Source organism: Lepus europaeus, chromosome 17 (assembly GCF_033115175.1).
Source record: "Lepus europaeus isolate LE1 chromosome 17, mLepTim1.pri, whole genome shotgun sequence".
Taxonomy (NCBI): domain Eukaryota; kingdom Metazoa; phylum Chordata; class Mammalia; order Lagomorpha; family Leporidae; genus Lepus; species Lepus europaeus.
Window position 1 is genome coordinate 9,921,369 of NC_084843.1, and position 25,583 is coordinate 9,946,951.

Here is a 25,583-nt window from a genome sequence, read left to right on the forward strand (position 1 = left end):
CTGAGAGCTCACGAAGATGCTAAACGACAAACAGGCACGAGCCACCTGCTGCCAGTCCACTCCGGAGGGAGGAGGGGTCCCGCTTCTTCTCAAGAAATGGCTTCTCACTGGGACTTCCCACTAACTGTGCTGTCTACAGAGGCCAGGCTGCTGTAGATGAGCCCAGCGTTCCCTTGAAACATGAGAACCTCGCAATGAGCCCTCCGAATGGTGGATGCCAGCCACAACACCGCATTCACAATGCCTGGTTTGCTAGCAGAGAACATTCTGGAACAGCCCATCACTGGGCATGTGATCTGGGAGTTTATTTGGATGGAGTGGCAGGTACATGAATGGACATCCGAAGAAGGTGACTGCATGGGTGTCAACAGCTAAGGTGCATGGAAGGGGGATGGGTCAGACCGGAGTTGCTCTAGCTCCATGGCACAGTGTTGAGTCGTGTGCCGGGCGCCGGTGCTATGGTGCAGCGGGTTAAAGCCCTAGCCTGAAGCGCTGGCATCCCATATGGGTGCCGGTTCTAGTCCTGGCTGCTCCTCCTCCAATCCAGCTCTCTGTTGTGGCCTGGAAAAGCAGTAGAAGATGGCCCAAGTCCTTGGGCCCCTGCACCCATGTGGAAGACGTGGAGGGAACTCCTGGCTCCTGGCTTTGGATCCGCACAGCTCTGGTCATTGCAGCCAATTGGGGAGTGAACCAGTGGATGGAAGACACCGTCCCCCTCTGTAATTCTTTCAAATAAATAAAGTAAATATTAAAAAAAAGAGTCATGTGCCAGGCAGGTGGTGTAGCACAGCAGGTTAAGCGATCATCTGTGACACTGGTGTTCCATATGAACACTGGATGGAGTCCCAGCTGCTCCACTTCTGATCCAGCTCCCCTGCTAATGTGCCTGGGAAAGCAGCAAAAGTTGGCCCATATGTCTGGGCACCTGCCACCCACATGGGAGACCTGGGTGGAGTTCCTGGCTCCAGGCTTCAGTCTCGTCCAGCCCTGACCATTGTAGCCATTTGGAGAGTGAACCAGGGAATGGAAGATGGATAGATCTCTCTCTTTCTTTCTCTCTCTCTCTCCCTCTCCCTCTCTCTCTTTGCCCTCAAATAAATATATAAATCCTTTAAATTTTTAAATTTTACTTTGTAATTAGTTTCCACAGATTCAATGTGGTTCACAGATACAATTCTAAGAATATATTCCCTTCCTCCCTCTCCCCTCCCCCTCCTACCGTCTTTCCTCTCCCATTCTTTTTCTAGTTTTTGAGGTAACATATTTTAAATTCACATTACAGTAAAAGGCTAACCACTTCACCGAATAAGAAGTTTACCAAATAAAAAACAAAAAGATCCTAGTTTAGTGGTAATACAGACAATGGCTATAAAGAATTAAGTGGGAAAATGACCATTTGACCAATATATGGTAAATTTTAAAGTAATCACAGATCATTAAAACTATGGTAGTATAACGTTCTTAACCATTGGTTTGACTCAGGTATAAAACAAAGTTTCACAAGACTGTATTTGCAGCAATACTGATATAGATTTAGTGAACTAAGCCAGACACAGAAAGACAATTACCGCATGTTCTCCCTGATAAGTCAATCTTTAAAATAAATCTCCTGCCTGTATGTCCATCACTGTCCTCCAAAGGCCATTTTGCTTTCAGCTGAGAAGGGGCATCCCCAGCAGGAGGGCACGTGCCAACGCATGGCTTCCCAGACCGCTAGCAGGGTGGTGGGGCGGGGGTGGGGGCAGCTGCCCGGGAGCAGTCTCACTACCTCTCTGCCCAGGGGCCAAGGACACCCACGGCTGACTGTAAACACACACACACACACACAGTCAGCTGCCTGTGCCACAGATTTGTTTTCACGACGTGCTCACTGCGGGCACAACACAGAGCCCTCCTCTCCCACTCTGCACCTGGCACCGGGCACTGCCCCAAAACAGACGTCTTGCCATTCTGTCATTCTTGAACTTCCTGAAGGACCCTTGGATTGCTACCCCATAGTCCTCAATATGAGAAGTAGTTCCAGTTTCTCCCACAGTTGATCTCCTTAGTCTTAACTTTCATCACATGGTTAATTTCACTCCTCATTTTATCTACCTACCTTGTTGTGCCTAACGCTACACGTTGATATTTGGATCCCGTCTGTATTCTTGGCAAGTGGGAGTCCAGGCGCCAGGTGGCCACAGTGAGGCGAAGACAGTGGGGTCACCTCCTCCTCCATCCAACCAGTCCTACAGGGACCACTCCAGCCTCCCAGAACAAGGTCTTGCTTTCCTGAGACAGGGATGTCAAGGAAGGTCTGCCTGGGTCACGGTGGAATTTGCCAGTCATGGCAAAGGCTCTGCCCCAGACCCACCACAGCCCCAACCCTCCTGCTGAGCACTGGCGCTGCTCAATATCAGTGTAAGGCAAGACAGGACCCACAAGACCTTGGCCTTTCCCTGCCTGCCCCTGTCCTGTGTCCAGGCAGAGGGCTGTCACTCACTAGAAGTTTATCTGCAGAAAGCCTGCTCAGAGACAAGCACTCCACCAGTGGTGGTGGTGGGGGGGGGCTCAGGAGAGTCCCCCACCATGAAGAGGCCATGAAGAGGTGCTCCGACCTGGGGAGTGGGCGAGCAGGCAGAGGCTGCAGAGCCAGACTCCTCTGGGGAGAGGCTGAGGACATGGATGGGACGGTAACTGCTGCACACAGGGCTCCAGAAAGGATTTATTTGGAACAAGGGAGCTGTGTGCTTCTAGACTGAGAGGACACAACATAGAGGAGAGAAAGGTTAAAGTCCCAAGCCCAGGGCAAATCCAAGGCAGCAAGGTCCTGGGAGAATTCAAATTCCCTCTCCTGTCTCCCACATCCTCCTGGCTACTTGGTCCCTTTCTGCTCTCTGTCACTCATTAAGAACATCCTAATGAAGAGGACAGGAAAAGAGTTCCAAGTCCAAGCAGAATAAACGCCTGGCTAATGGCTGATGCACACTGAGACTTTGGCAGGTGCACTGCAGTGGCCTCCACCAGCCAGGCCAGGCCAGAGGTGGGAAAAGAAAGCAGTGGCTTGGGATTCTCAGCTGCCCCAAAGCAGAGAAGGGCCTCTGACTGTTCACAAACCTGGAAACTCCATGGGAAGCACTCAAGGAGATCCCTGGAATCTCTCCAGAGTTCAAGTCCAATCCCTGAGCAAGAGAGAGCCCTGGAATTGGGTTCAAAACATTTGAAGCCCATGGTGAGCTGAACCTAATTAAAGTTCCCTTTACCTCGGCGCCATCTCAACCACAGATTAGACCCACAGCTTCCAATGAGAGGCCTGACGGGGAAAGATACAAGCCCTGTGCAGTGAGCCAGTGTTGTTTACTGCAGTCTCTACTGTCATTTTATGTATTGCTTGGAATACAACAAAACACAGGAGAAATTCACACATGTGCATGAAAATATGACACTTGCTCAAGAGGGCAAACAAAGCAAACACAGGGATGCTTGGCGTATCTGAAAAAGACTTAAAAGGAACTGACAGACCTGCACATCTCCACCATGCCTCCCAGCTATTTACTTCTGCTATTAAAAAAAAAAAGGAAATGGTAGCAATGAAAAAGATACTCTACCAGAAATGGCAAATTTACTCAATAGATTTGACAGCAAGTGAGCACAGCAGAGAATCAGAGAGACCGAAGACAGGACAATAAAACTGACCCAAAATGAAACCATGGAAGACAAGCAAAAGAGAATGAACAGGGAACAAATGGAAAACCAGAGAGGAGCATCCTGTATCTGTGGGGCAACATGAATGTTCTCACAGATTAGCTGGGTCAGAGCAGAAGAGGAGAGAGAACGGATCGGGGGGGGGGGGGGCGGGGGGAAACACCAGCACTGGAGAAGATAACAACTGAGAATTTTCCAGAAGTGATGGAATCTGTAAACCAGTTAACGGAAGAAAGTCAGCAGCTCCGAGAAACGTAGCCACAAAGCAAACTAAACACAGACACTTTACAGTCGGAGGACAGGAAAGCAAGACGAGACAAGCCAAATGGCAGAAAGAATAAAAGACCACACATGACATACAGGGGAACAGCAGCATGGGGGGAGGCTGTATTCTTTGTCCTCTCCCACCAGAAATAGTGGGGGTCAGAACACAGAACAGCAACTTAACGGTCTGGTTTTAAAAAGTAAAGGAAGGGACCAGCACTGTGGTATAGCAGGTTAAGCTGCCGCCTGCATGCTGGCATCCTGTGTGAGCAACAGTTCAAATCTCAGTTGCCCTGCTTCCAATTCAGCTCCCTGCTAACGCACCTGGGAAAGCAGCAGGTGATGGCTCAAGTACTTGGGTCCCTGCCACCGACATGGGAGACCCAGATAGAGTTCCAGGCTCCTGGCTTTGGCCTGGTCTGATCCTGGCTGTTGTGGACATTTGGGGAGTGAACCTGTGAATAAAGCTCTCTGTGGTTCTCCAACTCTGCCTTTTAGACAAATGAATCTTTTTTAAAATAAAGGGAAAGTTAAAAAAAGAAAATCAACATCTTAGAGTTATTATCCAGGAAAGCCCTCTGTGAAGTCGAAGATGTGATGAAGACATTTGCAAAGAAATAAAGGCTGAGGTGTCTTTAACAGACTCAAACCATGACAAATGCTAGAAAAACCTCCTCGGCCTGACAGGCACGGAGACCCACGTCAGCAGAGAGGAGCAAAGAGCCCCGGAGATGACACATATGTGGGACATATTCCTTAAAATCGTATTTCATCTTAAAATAACATACATCCACATTTATTCAATGGCTGATCACTGTCTGAAGCAAAATAACAATGTTTTGTGGAGGTGACAGCACGCGTGGAAGTGAGATACAGTCACGAGCCGCACGACGCTGTTGCCGGCAGTGACGGACTATAGAGACCACCGGGGTGTCCTAAGAGAATACAGACCAGTGATGTCACCGTCATCCACATCTGGGTGTGTCACACTCTGGGATGCTCAACGCTCACACAATGAAAACACCGAACAACGTGCGTCCCTGAATGTGTCCCTACTGTTAAGTGACTATGTCCCAGAACACGCATTGCAGGAAGGAGTACGTGAAATGATACTGTTCTGAGGTTCTTACATTGGTTGTGAAGGGCTGTCTTAGTATTTGAAGGTAGACCAGGGACGCACACTGAAAAAAATTACAAAGAATTATTGGTGACAAGTTTAATAACAATGATAAAGTGAAATAAAACATTTGATTAACTCAAAATAAAATGAGAAAAGAGTAAGAACAGATTGTCCCCTAAGAATGAGTTGGGGGGAGGGGGGAGACTCAGTACCAAGGATGTGAAGCATGGTGGGACTAAAACGTGGCAGGGACGCTTTGAAGAACCCATTGAGTGTTTCTCAGTGAAATTAACTACGCATCTACCTGATGACTCAGGGACTGTACTCTTGGATACTTACCCAAGACAAAAGGAAACATTGGGACACACCGAGACTTGTGTAAATTTGTTTATAATAGTCAAATTCTGGAAACAACCATTGCCCATCAAAAGGAGATGCAGAAACAACTGTCTCATGTCTCCTGCACCTGGACATGACCCAGCTACAGAAAAGGGATGAATAATTGACACACAGAACTCAACACACACTCAATCCTACACTGTGGGAACGGAGCACATGTGGTATGATTCCTTCTGTATGACGTCCCAGAACCATCAAAACCAACCAGTGATGCAATCAGAAAGTTACCTTCAGGGAGAATTAACTGAATAAGGCACTTTCCAGAACTTCCAGAAATGTTTTCTATCCCGTTTGGATGATGGTTATTATACAGTCTTCAAAACTCATTGAAGGGAATAGTTCAAGTTGGCGTGTTTTCCTGTATGTATCTCAATGTGAAAAAATAAAAAACAGCCCAGCTCTCAGGAACTGGCATGCCAGCCACCAGGAGTTCTAATGATAAAGAGGCCTGCAGTATATCAGAGCAGTCACAAGTAGAAGGTTTGAAACCCAGGGTGATAAAACACCTTTATTTCCCAAATATGATTCTGAAAATGCATTTAGAAGCTGGAAAATCCCCATTCACACTGCCCCTGCTGGTGTAAATTGGATAGGCTATCTCAGTGCGTGCATCAGGCCAAATCAATGTGAAATTTGCATTTTGCGATCAACACTACTGATTACAATGGGAGCTCTCATTATTTGTACAAGCCAGGCATTTCCTGAGCGCTATCTCACTTCATCCTCTCTGGGGGCCTCACTTTCCCAGTGAGGAAGCATGGCATGTTTTTTTGTACAAGGGATCTTCAGAAAAATCATGGAAAATGTGTTTAATAGAAAAGCTATGCATGAATTTAATTTTTTTTGCACCAAAGTAAATTCACCTGCTAATTCCATTTTTCCACGAACACTGTGAAGTCCGCACATGGTATCTGCTTGAGGAAAACGTCAGATCTAAGCCTCAGATCAAGCTCTGCCTGTGTTTGGAGTTCAAGCACTTAATCAGGTAGCATTGGAATCAAAAGCACCTGCAGTTGTGCTTCACCTGTCTGAGGTAGGAAGGGATACATGATATTGGGAGAAGCCAAGTGGATAGTGTTTGAAATGCAACACTTTGTATTGTGATGAATCCATTATCTGTCCACACTTAGTATCTCACAATGAAACATGTCTACACGGCCAAGGTTGAGAGGGAGATACAATATCTGTCTTTGCCCAGAGCCCTTCTTTTTTTTTTTTTTTTTTTAAGATTTATTTATTTACTTGAAAGTCAGAGTTACAGAAAGACAGAGGGCGAGCAAGAGTGAGCTCTCCCATCCACAGGTCACTCCCCTAGATGGTTGCAATGGCTGGGGCTGGGTCAGGCTGAAGCCAGGAGCCGGGAGCTTTATCCCAGACTCCCAAGTGGGTGGCAGGGGCCCAAATACCCGGACCATCTTCTGCTGCTTTCTCAGGCCATTAGCAAGGAGGTGGATCAGAAGCGGAAGAGCTGGGACTGGAACAGGCGCCCATATGGGATGCTGGCGTCACAGGCGGTGATTTTAGCTGCTGCACCACAATGCCAGCCCCCAGGGCCCTTCCTCTCCTGAGGCTGAGATAGAAACAGTGCAGAGAGGCAGGCCGACCCTTCTCAAGCAGCTCTGCTGGCAGAAGCACCTCCCCCAGTTCCGTCTTGCACGCAGCAAAGAGGGCAGGGAAGCATCATTTAGCAGGGAGTACATTATCACTGCCAATGAAGCCAGGGCCGTTACCAAGGCTGAAGAACACGGAGTGGCTGGAAGCCCCTACCCCGGAGAAACAGGGGCAGGAGGGGTGGTGCTAGAGACAGGCTCAGCAAGAGCTCAGTGGCAGGCTGGGAGGCAGAGGAGGCTGGGGTCGGGGCAGGGAGAATCCTCCACCATCTCAGCTGGGATGCAGACCCGCCGCTGCCTCTCCCTGCCTTTGTATTACTCAGCTCCGGGGCTGGGAAAGGGCGTCTGAGCGGCCACGTTTGGAAGAGGTGGTGGTTTGCACAGCCAGCACCTGGACACATTCCTCTCCACACCCCCCAGAGCAGGTGACAGGAGGGTGGAGAAGACAGTGCCTCCCTCTCCCATCCACATGCCGCTGAGAAAGGAGGAGACCAAGTGGCTGCAAATACCAGGTATGCACCTGTCGCACACCTGTCATCCTGGAGCCTTGTGTACTTGAACCCTGATCATCCAGAGTGAGGGTGTCCAGTGGGGCAGCAGGAGGGTCCCAGGGTTGTAGCCCCTGCCCTCTGGTCCTGCTGTAGATGTGGACTGAGCTGAGGAGGATCAAAAGGAATGAAACTGAGGACCACTGCTTTCAGAAAGGGGCAAGCAGACAGCAAGAGTATTTACCAAGGTGTGGTCAGCGGCAAACCGGCAGTCACCTGGAAGGCTTGTTTTAAAGCTGGCATTTATTTATTCATGCACCAAGCAAACAGCATATTGATTCCGCCTGGTATAGAGGCTGGTATGGGGCAAGCAGCCGGGAACCAAACATTCAACAAGCAGATGTCATCCCTAACCTTGTGGAATAATCAGTTTAGAGAGGAAAAAGTCAATAGAGAAGTAAACTATATAATCACACACAGCGATGCTGCTGGTGAAAAAGCAAATCTGTTGCTAAGAGAGAGATGAAGGTGGCCGGAGGCTGTCGAGGTTGGTGGGGAGAGGGACCCTATCCACTGGTTCATTCCTCAAATGTCCGCAACAGCTGTGGGCTGAAACCAGGAGCCAGGAACTCAGCCCAGACCTCCCACGTGGGCGGCAGGAACCCAATTACACACATCACAGCTGTCTCCCAGGGTGCGCATGAGCGGGAAGCTGGAGTCAGGAGCCAGAAGCAGGGATGAACCCAGTTGCTCCGACATGGGACATCAGGCATCTTAACCATTAGGCCCAATGTGTCCCTCCCATCCTCCCCTCCCCCGGGGGGGACCTACTTTATATGGCAGACCCAAGAGACAGCTCCCTGGGGAGAAATTTTAATTCCTGAGCTTCACCGCAGGTCCCTAGAATGCAGGTGTGAGAATTAGGGGGAGGAGAGCATTGCTTGTCCTAAACAGGTTAAGTAGCTTTCTTGGAAGAAACACAAGAAGAAAGCTTTATCTTTGAGGGGATTACAGCTCAGGAGATTCAACACTTGAAAAACTGGGGAACAATTCTTCTGGGGGCTCAGTTCTCCTCTCCTGCCTGGGTGAGTGGGAGGCCAGGAGGCTGGGATGTCACTGGGCTGTGATGAGCAGTCATGTCTTACCTACAGCGGGAGATGCCTCAGAGAGAGGGGGCAACAGCTGAGGCCTCACTCGCCTCTCAGACACCTGGCACCACTGGGCGGCTGCTGTCACCGATGGTGGCGCCTCCACCAACGTGCACCCCTGAGTGACTTGGAGAAGCCATCCTGCCCCAACAGCTTCATCCCAATGCACAAGTATGCCCTCCCCTCCAGAACCCTAGTTATAGAAAACAAAGCAGAAACCAAACCAAAGAAACAAACAAAAAGCCTCCCACGGTCCTAGTGAGACATATGAGGGGGCTTCAAAAGGCTCATGGGGAATTTGCACTATGTCTTAATTTCATTTTCCATGAACTTTTTGAACTCTCTTGTATACTACATTCATATTAGCTACTTTGTTGGTCATTATATAAATACACCTGATCCTATGTTAACCAGTTTGCATGTATAGCAAATCTATGTCATTAGTTAGACTTGGTTAAAGTCCAGCCAAAGCAAATTGACGTGTTTTCCTATTTACTACCTTTGAATACCGAGGTAGAACTCAGTTTTTCTCACTTCTCAGATGGCTTCACAGCTTGGGAAAGACTTAGGCTTTTGTGATCACCAGTTAACGAGAAACCAATCTTTTCAATTTCTTTTTTTTTAAAGATTTATTTATTTATTTGAAAGTCAGAATTACACAGAGAGAGGTAGAGACAGAGAGAGTCTTCCATCCGCTGATTCACTCCCCAATTGGCCTCAATGGCCAGAGCTGTGTGGATCCGGAGCCAGGAGCCAGGAGCCTCCACTGGGTCTCCCATGTGGGTGCAGGGGCCCAAGGAGTTGGGTCATCTTCTACTGCTTTCCCAGGTCATAGCAAAGAACTGGATTGGAAGAGGAGCAATCGGGACTTGAACCGACACCCATATGGGATACAGGTGCATCAGGCCAGGGCATTAACCTGCTGTGCCACAGCGCTGTTCCCCCCCCCCCCCCCCTTCAATTTCAAATTTCAGAATCTGTGGGCAGGCATGTGGTGTAGCAGCTAAGATGTCGTTTAGGACACCCACAGCCCTTACTGGAGGGCCTGGGTTCAAGCCCTGGCTCTGCTTCTCATTCAGCATCTTGCTTATGTGCACCCTGGGAGGCAACCAGTGATGAGTCAACGTGCTTGGGTCCTTGCCGCTTGCATGGGAGACCCGGATGGAGCATCAGGCTTCTGGCTTTGGCCTGGCCCGGCCCTCACTGCTGTAGGAATTTAGGTAGCGAACCAGTAGATGGGAGATCTGTCTGTCTGCAAATCCCCACATCTACCTTTCAAATAAGTAAAAATAAAATTGTAAAAAATCCCAGTATCCCGGCCGGCGCCGTGGCTCAGTAGGCTAATCCTCCGCCTTGTGGCGCCGGCACACCGGGTTCTAGTCCCGGTCGGGGCACCGATCCTGTCCCGGTTGCCCCTCTTCCAGGCCAGCTCTCTGCTGTGGCCAGGGAGTGCAGTGGAGGATGGCCCAAGTTCTTGGGCCCTGCACCCCATGGGAGACCAGGAGAAGCACCTGGCTCCTGCCATCAGAACAGCGCAGTGCGCCGGCCGCAGCGCGTCTACCGTGGCGGCCACTGGAGGGTGAACCAACGGCAAAAAGGAAGACCTTTCTCTCTGTCTCTCTCTACTGTCCACTCTGCCTGTCAAAAAAATAAAAATAAAAAAAAAAAAATCCCAGTATCCCATCCATTTGGAAACTTCCCCCAATTTTGGCTTAGGCTTCTCTGGGCTTGGAAAGTGGGTAGAAAGGACATGTGGTTGACTTTTTCATAACTTTTCAATGTTTTCCTCCAGGTGTATAGCTGAAATCTTGACTAATGAGTCATCATTGAAATGCACTGTAGGCTTAACTACATGAGAAGTGTCGTCCCCTGGACAACACACGGGTGATACCTTCGTGTTCAGTGTCTGAATGGCCACTGCCGTGAGTCAGACTGTCTCATTCTGTCCCCAACCTGCAGGGGCCAAGGAGAGCTGAGTGCCAACTGCTTTCCTGGGTTGAAGTGATGAAATCTAGTTTTGCTACTACTGCAGAACCACCGGCCACGTGTGTGCTAACTATGAAATGGAGTTTCTGTACTTTCCCCCAAACCAGTACTATTTTACCTCATTCATGCTTCTGAGTATAATTTAAAAGGTCTTAAAAACAGAATCACCCTGTACAATTTTCTGACCTTTATTATAAAGAAACAAGAGTCTACTCTTGACTCCTATTTTCCTTTGGTTAATTTTGTTTTTGTCCTGAGAATCCCATGTGACCGGGACGAGGATGCATTAGGATTCCGTAGGCTCATTGTCATGGCCAAGGCTATAATGGTGAAAGAAGCAGGATGAAATTCACTCTGAGCTGGCGAACAATCCGAAGCTAACCCCTTCCTCTAGCTGCTTTCCTATTGCATTGTCAGGCCCGATGCCTTGGCCTGAAGATCCTTTGTGCAATTTAAACACATCCTCAGAACTGAGATAACCAATTTCACATCTTCCATCCTGCGAGCAACGTGGAAGGGCTTCCTGATGGAAACGAAATGAATACTCAGCCTCAGCAGGTGGACAATTGTTCTGTTAGAAACACCCAGCCCAGATACATCACGGTTTGGTTAGAAACACCCACCCAGAGATGTAAATTAATGTCAGTCATCGTGGCTGCCTCTTGCAAAAAAAAAAAAAAAATTCATTCTGAAGTAGGGACAGGATGAGCCCTGAGATGAAAATGCAGAGCTGTGGTTGTATCCGCGTCACTTTCTCCCCTCCCTCTGGAACAGGGAGCTGCTGCCCAGCAGTGCAGAGCTCACGCCTTCCCGAGGTGACAGAGTCCTGACCCCGCACCCTTGGCCTCTGCTGCTCACGCCTCCCGAGAGAGGAGCTCCGCGTCCTACCTCTGTCGCACCTGCAGGAGGAGGGCTCCAGGCCATCACGGCAGGATTGGGTCCCTGGGGCCTTGGTGACCCATTTTAACTGCTTCTTCCGTGGGGAAAGGCCTCCACCACCAGGAACTAAAGGGCAAGCTTAAGTGGAACTGAGATAGAACTATTTTTTACCTATTCTGAGGCTACTTTATTCAATGACACAGAAAATAAAGCTAAGCTAAAATCTTTTGTGAAAATTATAAGACATCCAGGGTGGACGAGGTCCACTGGCAAAATAACCTCGCATGAAATATTCAGTGCCTAAGCACAAAACACCACATGGTTGTCTGACCCAGGCTCACGATGGGGAAAGGTGTGCGCCATGCCCAGCAGGAGGGTGCAACCTCCAATGAGGGCGTTCCTCATGATGGAAGCTGTCCCCGAGCCACCACCGTGCTCTTGCTGGTGACCTCCAACCAGGCTGAGGAAAAGATTTACCTCCTCTGAACCAGCCCTAGGCCCAGCGTTTCCTTTTCACCTGCTGCTACTAAGGCCCTGTGGTCCCCAGCGATTGCTTTGTTCTCAGAGACCTGGGCCCCCCACCTGCAGCTGCTGGGCCCCCAGCATGTGTTGTCAGCTCTTGTGACTCTTTCTTTCCTAATCTATGTCGCAGGGGACAAGGGACACGAATGCCTATGGCACTGGGCTCTGATGATGACCAGGGCATGGCGTGCTTCATGTGTACCTAGGTACCATGCTGGGGATACATCATGTGCGGATTGGTAGTCATCAGTGTTGGTTTACCAGTTGGCGTTTTACGTGTGTGTTGGTCTCCTACATGGTAGAGCCGAAGAGCACACACTCGGACGCAGGTGTCTCTCTGGGAAGACTGCCGCTATTCTGAGTGAAGGAGAAGTTTCATCCGAGTCCCTCCCCTCACAGCCTGCAAGTCCTCGGGTACCACTGGAGGGCACACCCAGGATGTCCTCCCGCTGCCCCGCCCCCTGCCAGGCGTCCCACCCTCACGTCACCACTGCTTGGCTCCCTAAAGTCTGCCTTTCACTTTTATCCAGATTCCTCCCCTCTCAGAGTCCTGTGGCTCCAAGCAGCTGCTGGAACTGCTCAGAGGGCCGGGTCACAAAGGGAAGGGGTGCGAGAGCGGTGGCACAGCAGGGCTCCACTTCGACAGGTGCGTGGCACTGCCCACTCATTGGCCCCAGCAAGAAGCTGACACAGGAGGTTTCATTTCTCACTAAAAACATGCATCCCGTGCCATAGGTGAGCTAGACCAGTGACAGTCGGCAGAGGCATCGGCCCCTGGAGCTGCAGCATGATCATAGCACCTGCTGCCTGGGCGTGCCTGGCTCCACGTCGAGGCACCCAGAAACCGCACCACTGGGAGTGTCACGCCTGCTGACCGAGTCTTTGAACCAACGTCAGCTTGGAGCTGGACGTCCTCAGAGTCCTCATTCCTTTTCACTAGAAAGATCAAAATGTCTGCAGAACGAGAAATAAGACAGGGGCAGACTGGGAGCAAGGAGGATGCTGGGGCAGAGGTGAGGCGAGGAGGTCCCTGGCACCACCTCACCGACGGCAGCCAAAGGCGTCTGGAGGCCGGGATGCCTGAGTGTCCAGATCTTTTCTCAAGATGTGTCATTTGGGGCCAGGGTTGTGGCGCAGCAGGTTAGGCAGCCGCCCCCTTCAATGCCTTCGTCCCATATGGGCTCCAGCTTCTCCACTTCTGATCCAGCTCCCTGCCAATGTGCCTGGGGAAGCAGCACAGGATGGCCCAAGGGCTTGAGCCCCTGCCACCCACATGGAGAGCCAGATGGGCTTCAGGCTCTTGGCTTCCTCCTGGCCCAGCCCTGGCTGTTGCACCTGCTTGTGGAGTAAACCAGTGGATGGAAGACACCTTTCTCTAACTCTTCCTTTCAAACAAACCTTTCCTGAAAGGATCATTCACATACGTAGGATATGTAAATACGTCTGCAGACACCAGGAGCAGGTGTGCCTGCCGGGCTGACAGGTGCTCCTGCTGGCCTCTGAGAGGCGCTTGGTGACCAGGAGACGATGCAGTGACTCTCTGCTCAACCTCACTGACTCAGCCAAGAGCCATCTCACTGAGAGGTGCCAGCGCCATCAAGGGTCCTCAACACCCTGCGGGGATTCAGCTCCCCCATCCTGCATGCCCAAGCTTTGCCTGATTACAATGTCTTTTTTTTTTTTTAAAGGAAATGTATCCAGTACATTAGCATCCCAGAGAGAAAATGAGCATATTAAGGACTATTAAACAGTCTAGCAATAAATCTTTTAACTGTATTTAATACAGTGTCTTTCACAGTTAGTTGTCACAGAACCGTGTGTGTAAAGCATTCTGTAATACCCACGTCTAGAACACACGTGGATCCTTTCAGGGCATCTGCGCGGCTCTGCCTGGGAGCAGCAGCCAGGAGAGGGTGCTGGCCGTGGTGCCACCACCGGTGGGTCTGAGCTCACTCTTGGTCACCACAACCGTCACCTGCTTAACCCATGCATCACCCTGAGCATAACTCCCCATAACTCCCCCGCCACGGAACTGCATACAACGGGCACATCTAGCTCTGCCCAATAAATTGACCAGGTAAGAAAACCACAGAAACAGGAATCAAGTCTTGTGGCTTATAAGTCACATGTGGGGGCCGGCGCTGTGGCATGGCAGGTAAGGCCGCCGCCTGCAGTGCTGGCATCCCATATGGGTGCCGGTTGGAGTCCGGGCTGCCCCACTTCCGATCCAGCTCTCTGCTATGGCCTGGGAAAGCAGACGGCCCAAGTCCTTGAGCCCCTGCACCCACTTGGAAGACCTGGAGAAAACGCCTGGCTTCGGACTGGTGCATCTCCGGCTGTTGCAGCCATTTGGAGAGTGAACCAGCGGATGGAAGACCCTTCTCTTTCTCCCTCTCTCTGCCTCTCTGTAACTCTGCCTTTCAAATAAGTAAATCTTTAAAAAGAAGTCACATTTGAATTCTCGACACTCACTCCAACGTTACTCTTGCGATTCTATGCCTTCTTTTGCCTACTCCCCACCTCTGGTCTGCCTTGTTCGGGAGACGAGACCCCCTGGATACATTGCCTGATCTCCCAACATCCCCAGACTCATCCCTGCACACGGAGGAGGTGTCATCCTCCTCCCACGCCAGCTCCACAACCTGCCCCTTCCTCAGTTTCGACTTCCAGAGGACAGGACCCCCATTCTGTCACGCACATGTGGACCCCAAGAGGTAGCTGGGACCCTCCCATCACTACTCTCTGCATCAGCCTGCCTCATTGAAACACACCTGCCAGGTGACGGGGACTCCATCATCACAGGGCTAGAGTGGTCCTGCCCTCATGGAGTTTCAGCCTCACGGAGAGCATGGCCAGCCCATCACCCGGTGGACCTGGGATCTTCCATGGACCTGGGGTCGTGCTCCCACCCCAGCAGGGAGAGGGAACTCCAGTGGTCATGCTGCCCCCTGCTCTGCCATCTCCCAGCCACACCATACACCTCCCCCAGAAGGGCCGGCCACCTTCACAGTCTCTCCTGCCGCTCCCACAGTGGCTCCTGGGTGGTGGCCCGGTGAGTCTTGTCCCTACTCCTTGGCTAACCCTCAGACCCTCGTTTGTGCCTCTTCCCCTCTTCCGTTATCTGTGACAGGAGCACTTCAAGAGTCAACAAGTTCCCCGGTGCCTGTCCCCCACCCAGAACCCCCTCTGAACTCCACTGTCTCCCACTGGATGGGTCCCTAACCTGGGTCTGTGGACCCTCAGAATGGTGTTCAGGAGCTTATCAGAATCACCTGGTGAATGAAGCGTCCCTCCCTCTACAGAACCTGAGCTGGACTTGAGGCTTACTGAACCAGAATATCTGGAACGGGTTTGGGGAATCTGACATTTTTCTACAATTTCACAGGACTGGGAATCACAACGCCCCATCCCCCAACCAGAGACATGCTCTGGGTTGGGTGGACGGGGTCCGTGGATTCACCAGATTCCCCAAAGGTCAGGAACAATGATCCACTGGCTCGCTGTGGGAGGGGTCTGTGTCTCCAGGGACCATCACAACTGAGGACCGCCTTGCAGGGCAACCCACATGACAGCAGCTGTGCTTACAGGAGATGAGCAAAACAGATGGGTCCATGAGACTCCAGGGAGGAGCTGACTCCCTCAAGAGGCCAAGCAAGGCCGAGCTGCAGGTCTGGCCATGAGCTGACAACCTGCATTAGACAGTCTCGTGCTGTCCGACTACTAGACTCTCTGCCCGTGCTCATGCTCTGGCCAGGACCCATCACTCCATACCTGCTGCAGCCAGACCCATCACCCCATACCCATTGTGGGTTGTGGCCAGACCTGTCACCCTGTACCCGCTATGGGCTGTGGCCAGACCCGTCACCCTGTACCCACTGTGGGCTGTGGCCAGACCCATCACCCTGTACCCGCTGTGGGCTGTGGCCAGACCCACCACCCCGTACCCACTGTGGGTTGTGGCCAGACCCATCACCCCATACCCGCTGTGGGTTGTGGCCAGACCTGTCACCCTGTACCTGCTGTGGGCTGTGGCCAGACCCATCAACCCATACCCGCTGTGGGCTGTGGCCAGACCTGTCACCCCATACCCGCTGTGGGCTGTGGCCAGACCCATCACCCCATACCCGCTGTGGACTGTGGCCAGACCCATCACCCCATACCCGCTGTGGGCTGTGGCCAGACCCATCACCCCGTACCCACTGTGGGCTGCGGCCAGGACCCGTCACCCCATACTTGCTCCCACCGAGACTGCCCGTCCTCAACGGCTCAGCCAGCTTCCTCTGTGAAGTTGTCTCCTACAGCACCAGGTAGGAGTCCACCGTCATCAGGCTGAACCCATGACACGTGGTCTGTGACCCTACGCACACTTATGGAGTAAGGCTGGATACCATGCAGCCCTAGGTACCGATGTCTGTGGTCTGAGTACATACATCTCATCCTATGATGTCTCACTCTAAGCTTTGTAAAGCAACAATTATTATGTGTTTTTTAATTGTTATGGTGCCTAAAACTGTGGATTACACATAATATTTACTACACACTTGTTGAATGATTTACTGAATAAAGTTCACATTTATCATAACCATAAAAAGGTACTTTGAAAGGTACAGAGACTGAAGCTGCGATGGACATAGATGAGGGTCAGCTAGTGGTCATGGAAGGCTTCCTGGAGGAGGGGACCTTGGTGGTGCTACTTTGAGAAAGGGTGAGGAGCAGGCGTGTCCAGTGGGGCTATAAGGGATGAGAGCTAAGACATGCAGAGGAGATATTCCTCGACTGTGTGTGGGGTGTGGACAGGACTGGAGCGTTCAGGGGGAAAACATGCAGACATGAGTGGGGGAATGTGAGGGAAGAGGGTCACGTCTGGTCACGTCTAACACATCCAACAAGTTTGCAGACCACAGCTTAATACATTTTACTGGTATAAAATATAACTTGAAATATATACTGGCATATATACTGTATATTGGTGTAAATACTGGTATAAAAATATAACTTTTGCTTGTAACATTTCAAACAGGAACCTAAAAAAAGGAATTTTCCCAGAATCACACGAGTCGGAGGCTGGACTCACACGACTGCCTTCCTCATGGCTCTGTAGCAGTGTCGCCATAGAGGCGCTGTCTGCTCCCCGGCCGCCTGTCACTTGGCATTGTGCCCTGAAGGCTTCCCCGGGCCTTTGTGTGGCTTGTGCATTTTTCAGTGCTGAATAGTATTCCATCATTTGGAAGCAGCGCCACGCATCCACTCACTTTCTGAAGGACGTCTCTGCTGCCCCCAAGCTTGGGCAATTGTGACTACAGCTGCTTTCCACGTCCACATCCAGGATTTTTGTAAGAAACTGAGTTTTCAACACCTTGGGTACACACCAAGGATCACACTTGCTAGACTGTAAGGCACCAGTATGCTCAGTTTTGCAAGAAGCTACACGAACTTCTAAAGCGGCTGCAGCTGTTGTGTTCCCACCAGCAGTGAGTGAGAGTTCCTGTGGCTCCACCTCCACCCCAGCATCTCTGTTGTCCTCATTCTGTGTTTCAAACTTTCTAGCAGGTGCACAGAGGTGGCAATGACCATGGAAGATGAAAGAGACAAGTAAAGCATGGGCGTGTGTTACAACATGGCCCTGGGAGGACCCCCAGAGGACCAGGTCGCTGTCACCTCTCTAACCTCATCTTCCCCCGCCCTCTCTCCAGTGCTCCTGGGCACGCGCATTTCCTTCTTGTTCCCTGAACACTCTCCGCAGTTTCACAGCCCGGCCTCTTCGCGGGCTGGACTCCCTGCCAGGCAGGCCTCTCCCCGGCCCCTGTGCTGCTGACCCCCTCTCTCCGAGTCCCTGCTTCCACGTCCCCTCGTCTTCCTTGCGCTGAGGTCTTTCCTGCCAGCCTTAAGCCACTAACCTCCTCTGTCACCATTGCCCGGCCCCGTTCCTCTAGGCCATGGGTTACCACCTCCCATCACCTGTGTCTCTTCTGTTTTTTTCTCTCCCTGCCTCTGATATTGTGAGGCTAAGGGCTTTGCCTGCTTTATGCACTGTCATATTCCTTATGCCTGAAACACAGTGGGTACTCATTAAATTTGTTGGCGAACACTCCAAAACGTATTGTTAGAATAATTCCTGTGTACGTATAATGGGGTTTCTTTAGGCGAAGTACGGAGACAAAGAATTTGCACAATTTCAACTTTACCTATGCTTCGCAAATTGTTTTCAAAGTGCTCGTATTAATTTATGCCCTAGCAACCATGTTGCTGACTTCCTACATTTTTACCAATCTTTAGTATTATCAGTCTTTCTAATGATGTTTAGCTATATAGAAAGATGATTTCCAACTATAGAAAGCATACTATCCAGAAGAAAACGGGTGAAAATGTGAACACAATATTAGAATCTGGGAAGTAGGATTATGGGTGATGAGTAGGGAGGAGGGACCCCTGCTCGGCCGTTTCTGCACATTTGCCCATCTCTCTTACATTACTGGCACCACAGGGCCATTTTTGCACATCCTAACCCATCCCCAACAGACGAAAAGTCTCAAAGAGTTCTCTCTCCAAGCATGAGACAGGCGGTGCCGCCTCCTGCAAAGACTAGCCAGGCTGAGGCTGGGCGAGGGGCAGCTGGGGCAGTGGGGGCAGCGGGGGCCACACAGGGGAGAGGAGCTGCAGAAAGACCCAGGAGCCAGGCTGACGTAGAACATGGCACGTGGCCTGCCACCACGGCACAGCTCACTGTCCGGAACAGCCGTCCAAATGGAAGACCCTGCCCCGATCCAGGCGGAAGGGCACCCCTCCCTGGGCTAGGGTAACGCTCGACAGTGCCAGCATTTCAGATTTCCACTACACCCTGCAGTTTCTAATTACTTTGTCTGGCTGGCAATCCAGCCTCTCTCAACGTCTCTCTAAAGACCATTAAAAAGAAAAACTCTAACTCATGTTAGAACGACCAAGAAGCTGGCGGTCAAGCTGCAGTGAGACACGGGGAGAATTTTCTCCTACCTCCAAGACTTACAGAGATGAGTAGAGTCTCACGATCTGAGCCCACGCATGAAATAGAGAAAACCTTGAAAACACGCACGCAGTGAAGAAAGTACATTCTTATCCACTACATGTGAACCCCACTGCCCTACCTCAGCACCAAGTTCTATGCCAGCAATGCCCTCTAGAACTTTCGCTGATGATGGAAACATTCTGCAATCTGTTCTGCCCAGTATAGTACCCCATGTGGCTACTGAGCACTGACAGTGTGGTTAGAACACCCCAGGAACTGAATTTTTAATATTATTTAAATGTAATTCATGGGCCTTTCAAGCACATCACCGCATGTGGTCACTAATGGGGCAGCCAGGAGCTGCACGAATCAGGAAGCCAAGCAGCCTCTCTCCACGTTTGCTCAGTGCAAGCGTGGTCCCCCTCTGCCCTCACCAACAGCTCCCTCTTTAATGACTCCAAGAATTCCATGAATCAAAGAAGATTCCAGAAAGCAACAGGACACAGAATGGAAGAGACAGGCAGGGACAGGGAGAGGGCATTTCCCGTCTTTCCTGACTTAAGCAATGGTCATGGGGCTGAGACAGGGTCCAGGCAACAGGCACATGGGAACCTCTGGTTTTCCATGCCATCTGTTCAAAGGGATAGAAAGTAAATGGGGGAGGGAGAAGGGAGATGTGGGGTAGTAGGTGAAGCTGTGGCCTGCAATGTCAGCATCCCACATGGGTGCTGGTTGAGTCCAGGATGCTCCACTTGTGATCCAGCTCCTTGCTAATGGCTTGGGAAAAGCAGCAGAAGATGGCCCAAGTGTCTGGGCTGCTACCGCCTATATAGGAGACCCAGAAGGATCTCCTGGCTCCTGGCTTCAGCCTGGCCCAGCCCTGGCCATTGCAGCCATCTGGCAAGTGAACCAGTGAATGGAAGACCTCTCTGTTTATCCCTTTCTCTCTAACTCTGACTTTCAAATAAATAAATCTTAAAAAAAAAAAAAGTAAATTGTTGAAGTAGCTGATCCCACCCAACCTGCGAGACTGATGGAGGTGACAACCTAATGAACTCTGGGTTGGGCCAGGAGCCTGCACACAGAACCGTGCCTTTGCCTCAAGTCCCAAGACAGAGACATGTCTATGCCCCACATGGACAGAGAGAGGACAGGAAGGGGGCGCAGGCAGGACAGGCCTCGTCTGTGGGATACCCGCTCTGCGGAACTCCATCCTTGCTTCTGGGCAAAATAAAGAGACAATAAAAAAACAAGGATTCTAAAACTGTACAGTGAGGCCAAGGGAATATCGTTCTGAAAACCCAAAGAATTCACTCCAGATGTCAAAAGCCATTCTTAGAAATGCATCAGGCAAACTTCATAATTTCCAGAAATACTTGGGCTCTTGAAACAAGCAGATACTGCAGGAAGGGAGTTGGACCAGCTAGGAAAGAAGCAGAAGGGCCCAGTTAGAACCGGCATTGGTGGCAAGGAAGAGTGGGGTTTACACAGAAACCAGGTCAAAGATATTTAAGGAAAAAAAGAATTGTTATTCCAGAAAGCAGAGAAAAAGGCAAAGAGACCAAATTAATGAAAGAAAAGATGCAGGACATGGAAGATCCAAAGAGGTTCAGGTTTTCCTAGGAAACGGCAAATAAACAAAATAATAAAAAATAAACTTTCCCGAGGTACAAGGCAATATGTATTTATAAACGTATTAACCACATCATAAGACGTATTCATGAAGAGACTTGTACCTAAAAGAATCATGCCAATTTTTTAAGTTGAAAGAATAAATTTAAAATCCCCAAATAATCTAAAACAGGAAATAATTAAATCAGAAATACAAAGCAAAAAAAAAAAAGTAGACTATATAAAGCATTCAAACCTGTGCTGGTGTGAATTTTTTCCCCTATAGGGCTGAACAAAACAGAATGAAGTCACAGGTAAAGAGATACAAGGACCAAAATTTGGTTTCAAAGGATTTTCCAAGGCCAAGTTGCTGTTTATGTGGAAAACTAAGAGAAAGAAACCACGAAGGCAAAACTCAGGAAAACACAGCATTGCTTTTTGAGGGGGCAAGGAGAAGAAAGAACACTTAAACATAGTTATCAATTTTTTAACAAGATCAGAATGAAAATGAAGTATGGCTATTCCTCAACTTACGATAGAGTTGCATCCTGGAAAAACCCACCAGAAACTGAGCATGTCAGCACTCGCATCTGGGCTGCCACACATCCTGGCTGCCAGGGAGCTGAGCTCACTGCCACCGCCCACCAGCCCTCTCTGGTCCTGCCTGCTACTAGCCCAGGAGATCAAAATTCCAAGTCAAGCACAGTCCCTTACCACTGCACACAGCTTTCTTAGGAGTGAGAAACTGGAAAACCCTAGGATAAGTCAATGTGGGTCAGGGATTACCTGTGGTTAACATGGGGACATCCTGGTGCGGAGCTATCAGTATAAGTCCTAAAGTGAGTTCAGAAATTGAATGCAGAAGAATCTCCAGCTGACAACAGAAATAAGTACATCTCTCTCTCCTTACCCAACTTCGTGGTTTATATATATATATATATATATATATATATATATATATATATACACACACATATATATAAAAGGAATATATATAATATATATTCTTTGTTTTTGTTTTTTTGTTTTTGACAGGCAGAGTGGACAGTGAGAGAGAGAGACAGAGAGAAAGGTCTTCCTTTGCCGTTGGTTCACCCTCCAATGGCCGCTGCGGCCGGCGCACCGCGCTGATCCGAAGCCAGGAGCCAGGTGCTTCTCCTAGTCTCCCATGGGGTGCAGGGCCCAAGCACTTGGGCCATCCTCCAACTGCCTTCCCGGGCCATAGCAGAGAGCTGGCCTGGAAGAGGGGCAACCGGGACAGAATCCAGTGCCCGACCGGGACTAGAACCCGGTGTGCCAGCGCCGCAAGGAGGAGGATTAGCCTGTTGAGCCGCGGCACCGGCCTGTATATATATATATATATATATATATATATATATATATATATATATATATATTCTTTTTGCCTACCTTCATCCCTTAGAAATGCAAGTTTCTTGAGAAGGAAGAATTTGTTTTGTTCACTGCTCAGCCACCATTGCTACAGAAACAAAAAAGAAGTCCATGTACATATTTGCTTTAAAGTATCTATCTTCCCTAGGAAATGTATCATCCCCTCTTTGATTTCCCCCTTGGCTTTCATGCCCGGTATCTCTTAACTCAGAACAATTAGTCACTAAGGTTTTATTCCAGTATTTTCATGACTGCACTTTTTAAAGATCGAATTCATTACTCCACGCAGCGTTCACTCTGCCGACGCAGGAGGAGGTCAGGATTTTCCAGTACCACTTGTGACACAATCACTCCTCCCCCACCGGTTTCCGATGCGTTTTATGTCATCTGACCTGTCAAATACGTCGAGACCTGTTCCTCCGATGCCTCTTCTGTTTCATCGCTTTGTTGCTTGATTTTTACATCACAGGCATAGCGATTTTTATTTTTATAGTTTAAAATATACAATACTGTTAGGATAACACTAGATCTGTTTCATGGTCATAATATTAAATAGAACATAGCAGTGTTTATTTGTAGCAAGAAATCTAAAAGAACCTGAATTCCCAGTGAGAGAGAAATGGTCAACAAAAACACAAATATATACAGTGGATTACTAGATAACAAGTAAACGAAAGCTAACAACTACGGCCGTATGAGCATCCATGTACATGAATGTACTTTAAAAGAACACTACTTCACTGGTGTGTAAACAGAGTGGCTGTTGTGGATATTTGAGGAGTGAACCAATGCATGAGAGATCTCAGTCTTTCAAAATAAATATAATTTAAAAGTATTTACCATTCCTAAAAAATGTTTAATGACCGGAAAGAACACTCATGAGACAGAAAACTGAAAATGCAATGTGTCCGACTTTGTTTTATCTCTGCATATTTTAAAGGCTAAGTAGGAAATAAAATGCTGAATGAGCTTTATGGTATAATACAAATGATATTTTCTCTGTACTGTTCTGAGACTACTTTCACATTAATAGTTTCTAAGCCATCTTATGAAAACCCTGCATGGGGAGGAGGTCAAAGTGCTTCCTCGGAGACGCACGGTGAGCGATGCCACCACCTGGGAGCCAAGCGCAGGGACCAGGCAGACTCAACTGCAAGCCCCATGTAATTCTACCTTCCTGTCAATCAAAACGCCCCCTTTCCCAGAATGCATGTGCTTATTCTGGGACCTATGGCTGGAGGAGGGGGATCCCATGAAAATCTGGCTATCGAGGTGGAGGTGCCATGTAATTCCCAGGTGGTGTCACACTGAGAGGCACCGCCCCCTACCTCATAAAGGTGCCCAGCCACTGGGAGGGGCTCTCCCTGTGCCACAGACCACCGCTGGGGGCTGGCGTGCTGCACAGGTGCCCCCTCTTCCCTCACCCCTCCTCCTTTTGGGCAATCTTCTGGCCCACCGCCAGCTCATGATGGGTATCTGTGTGCGGCAACCCATGCTCACGTGTGTATGTGGTTCACTTTCTTGTCTTCTAAATAAATCCTATCACTCTATGTGCCTACTACATGTTTGCACGTGGAACACTTGTCCAGGCGTGAGGCAAGCACCTAGAGTGAAGTTAATATAACCCACACATCACAGGGGCTCCTGGTTTTGTTTTGTAATGGGCCTGGGACTTGCTAGTTTCCATCATCTTTCTAGAAGCTGTAAATCTCCATCTGCAGTGTAGACCATGGGCTACACTGGCACAAAAGTGGCTGAGCCATCCAGGAACCTCCCCATCTCTGTGGAAGGAGGCAGGACAAGGGATTGGTGATGTGCAGGAACTGGCTGACCCCACTGAGCATGCCCACAGGTGCACTTCACCTGACCCTCACTAGCACCCTCTACAGTGCCATTAGCTCATTTTAAAGCCAAGGAAATGGAGGCTCAGAGTTTCAGCCTTGCTTGTAGCTCCAGGACGGGTCAATGACAGAGCCAGGGCCCCAGTCCTCCTGAATCCCCCTCCCACTATTAGATCAGCATTTTAGTAGGGTGTGGCTATCTCTAAATTTATTTAATAAGGGGCCAAACAGATCCTAGAACAAACACTTACTCGGGGGGAATCAATCTATATTTTCAAGACCTCAACAGGTGAGTTGGCTATGGAGAAGTTATAAACACTGCTCATAAGATCCCAACAGAAAAAATTCCAAATTGGAAATTTGGAAAAAAAATCCGAGTTTGAGGACTTCCCTTGGGCTATTGTCTAAAATAAACCACAATTACAGGCAGATTTCATCTACAGAATTATATACACCATAAAGATAGGAGACCACTAAGGATCAAACCCCAAACCAAATTAGAAGACACACATGGTATTGTTAAAACAATCCAAAAGGAAGAAAAGATCCCTCGCATGTTTCATGGGCAGATACTGGGAGGCAGATATTGCAGGTGGGATACCCAGAAACCAGCCAGCTCACTTGTAGACCTGCAGGAGTTTATCTTAAGCAGCATAACTTGATATTTCACTTTCATCTCCAATCCTGTAATACACATCGGCCTACACATAATACAGATGTCTCTTGGCATCTGTGGGGGACTGGTTCCAGAATACCAACACCTGCCAAGGCTAAAGTCCCTTACAGAATATGGCATAGTATTTGCCTGTCTACTCTGTTATCCATAGATTATACATTACCTGTTACGATAGTAACAGTTGTTAAGCTGTGCTTTCTATTTGTATTATTTTTATTGTTGTATTATTATTTTAAAGTTTTTCTGACTATTCTCAGTGCATGGTTGGTTACGTCCATGGCTGGGAACCCAGGGCTGCAGAGGGTAGACTGTATATTTGCAGGTCTCATGAGCCGGCATTCTCGGTTACTCACCGATAGAAAAGGCACTGAGGAACCAAGCGGTGCTTAGTTTTAGACTGTCAAGTTTGCTCAGGCCTATTTAACCTCAAACAAATGAGAGCTAGTGGTTGTAGCTAAGTTAACAGCCATGCACATGAAGGTACTGACAATGGGCACCAGTTCCCTGGTCTGAAAGCAGCACAGCCCATAGAAAAGTGCTCCCCCAGAGCTGGGAGGTGGCAGAGCCATCACCTGAGCCCACAGGTGTGCAACCCGTAGACCTACGCATTCAGCCCCTCTGCCTTCCTGTTCAGGGAATTCTGGGCTGCCAGTCAGTGCACCCCATACAGCACAGCTCAAATGCAGGGCCACCAAGTGGCCAGCCTCAGTTGTACCCCTGGGTCCTCCATCTGCACCAGGAGAGTGGGGAGAACCACACCCTCCTCAGATCTCGCTGTGTGGGTGGGGAAAGACTCTGTGGCGTCAGGGCCCCTGCCTGTGTGTTCACCACCCTGCACACTGCAGTGCTCGGCAAACACCTGTCAAGAATCACATGGAATCACACTCAGGAAAGTTCTAGATGAATGACAAAGCGGGGCTCAGATATCCGACCGTAACAGCTACCATGTATGTGAAAGTGGAGACAGACCAGGAATCAGAT

The 25,583-nt window shown here is 49.5% G+C and overlaps 1 pseudogene; it reads left to right on the forward strand.

The window, feature by feature from the left end:
- Positions 1–11,920: 11,920 nt before the first annotated feature.
- The window catches only part of LOC133776337 (histone acetyltransferase type B catalytic subunit-like), a 28,718-nt pseudogene continuing 15,055 nt past the window's right edge, over positions 11,921–25,583 (forward strand).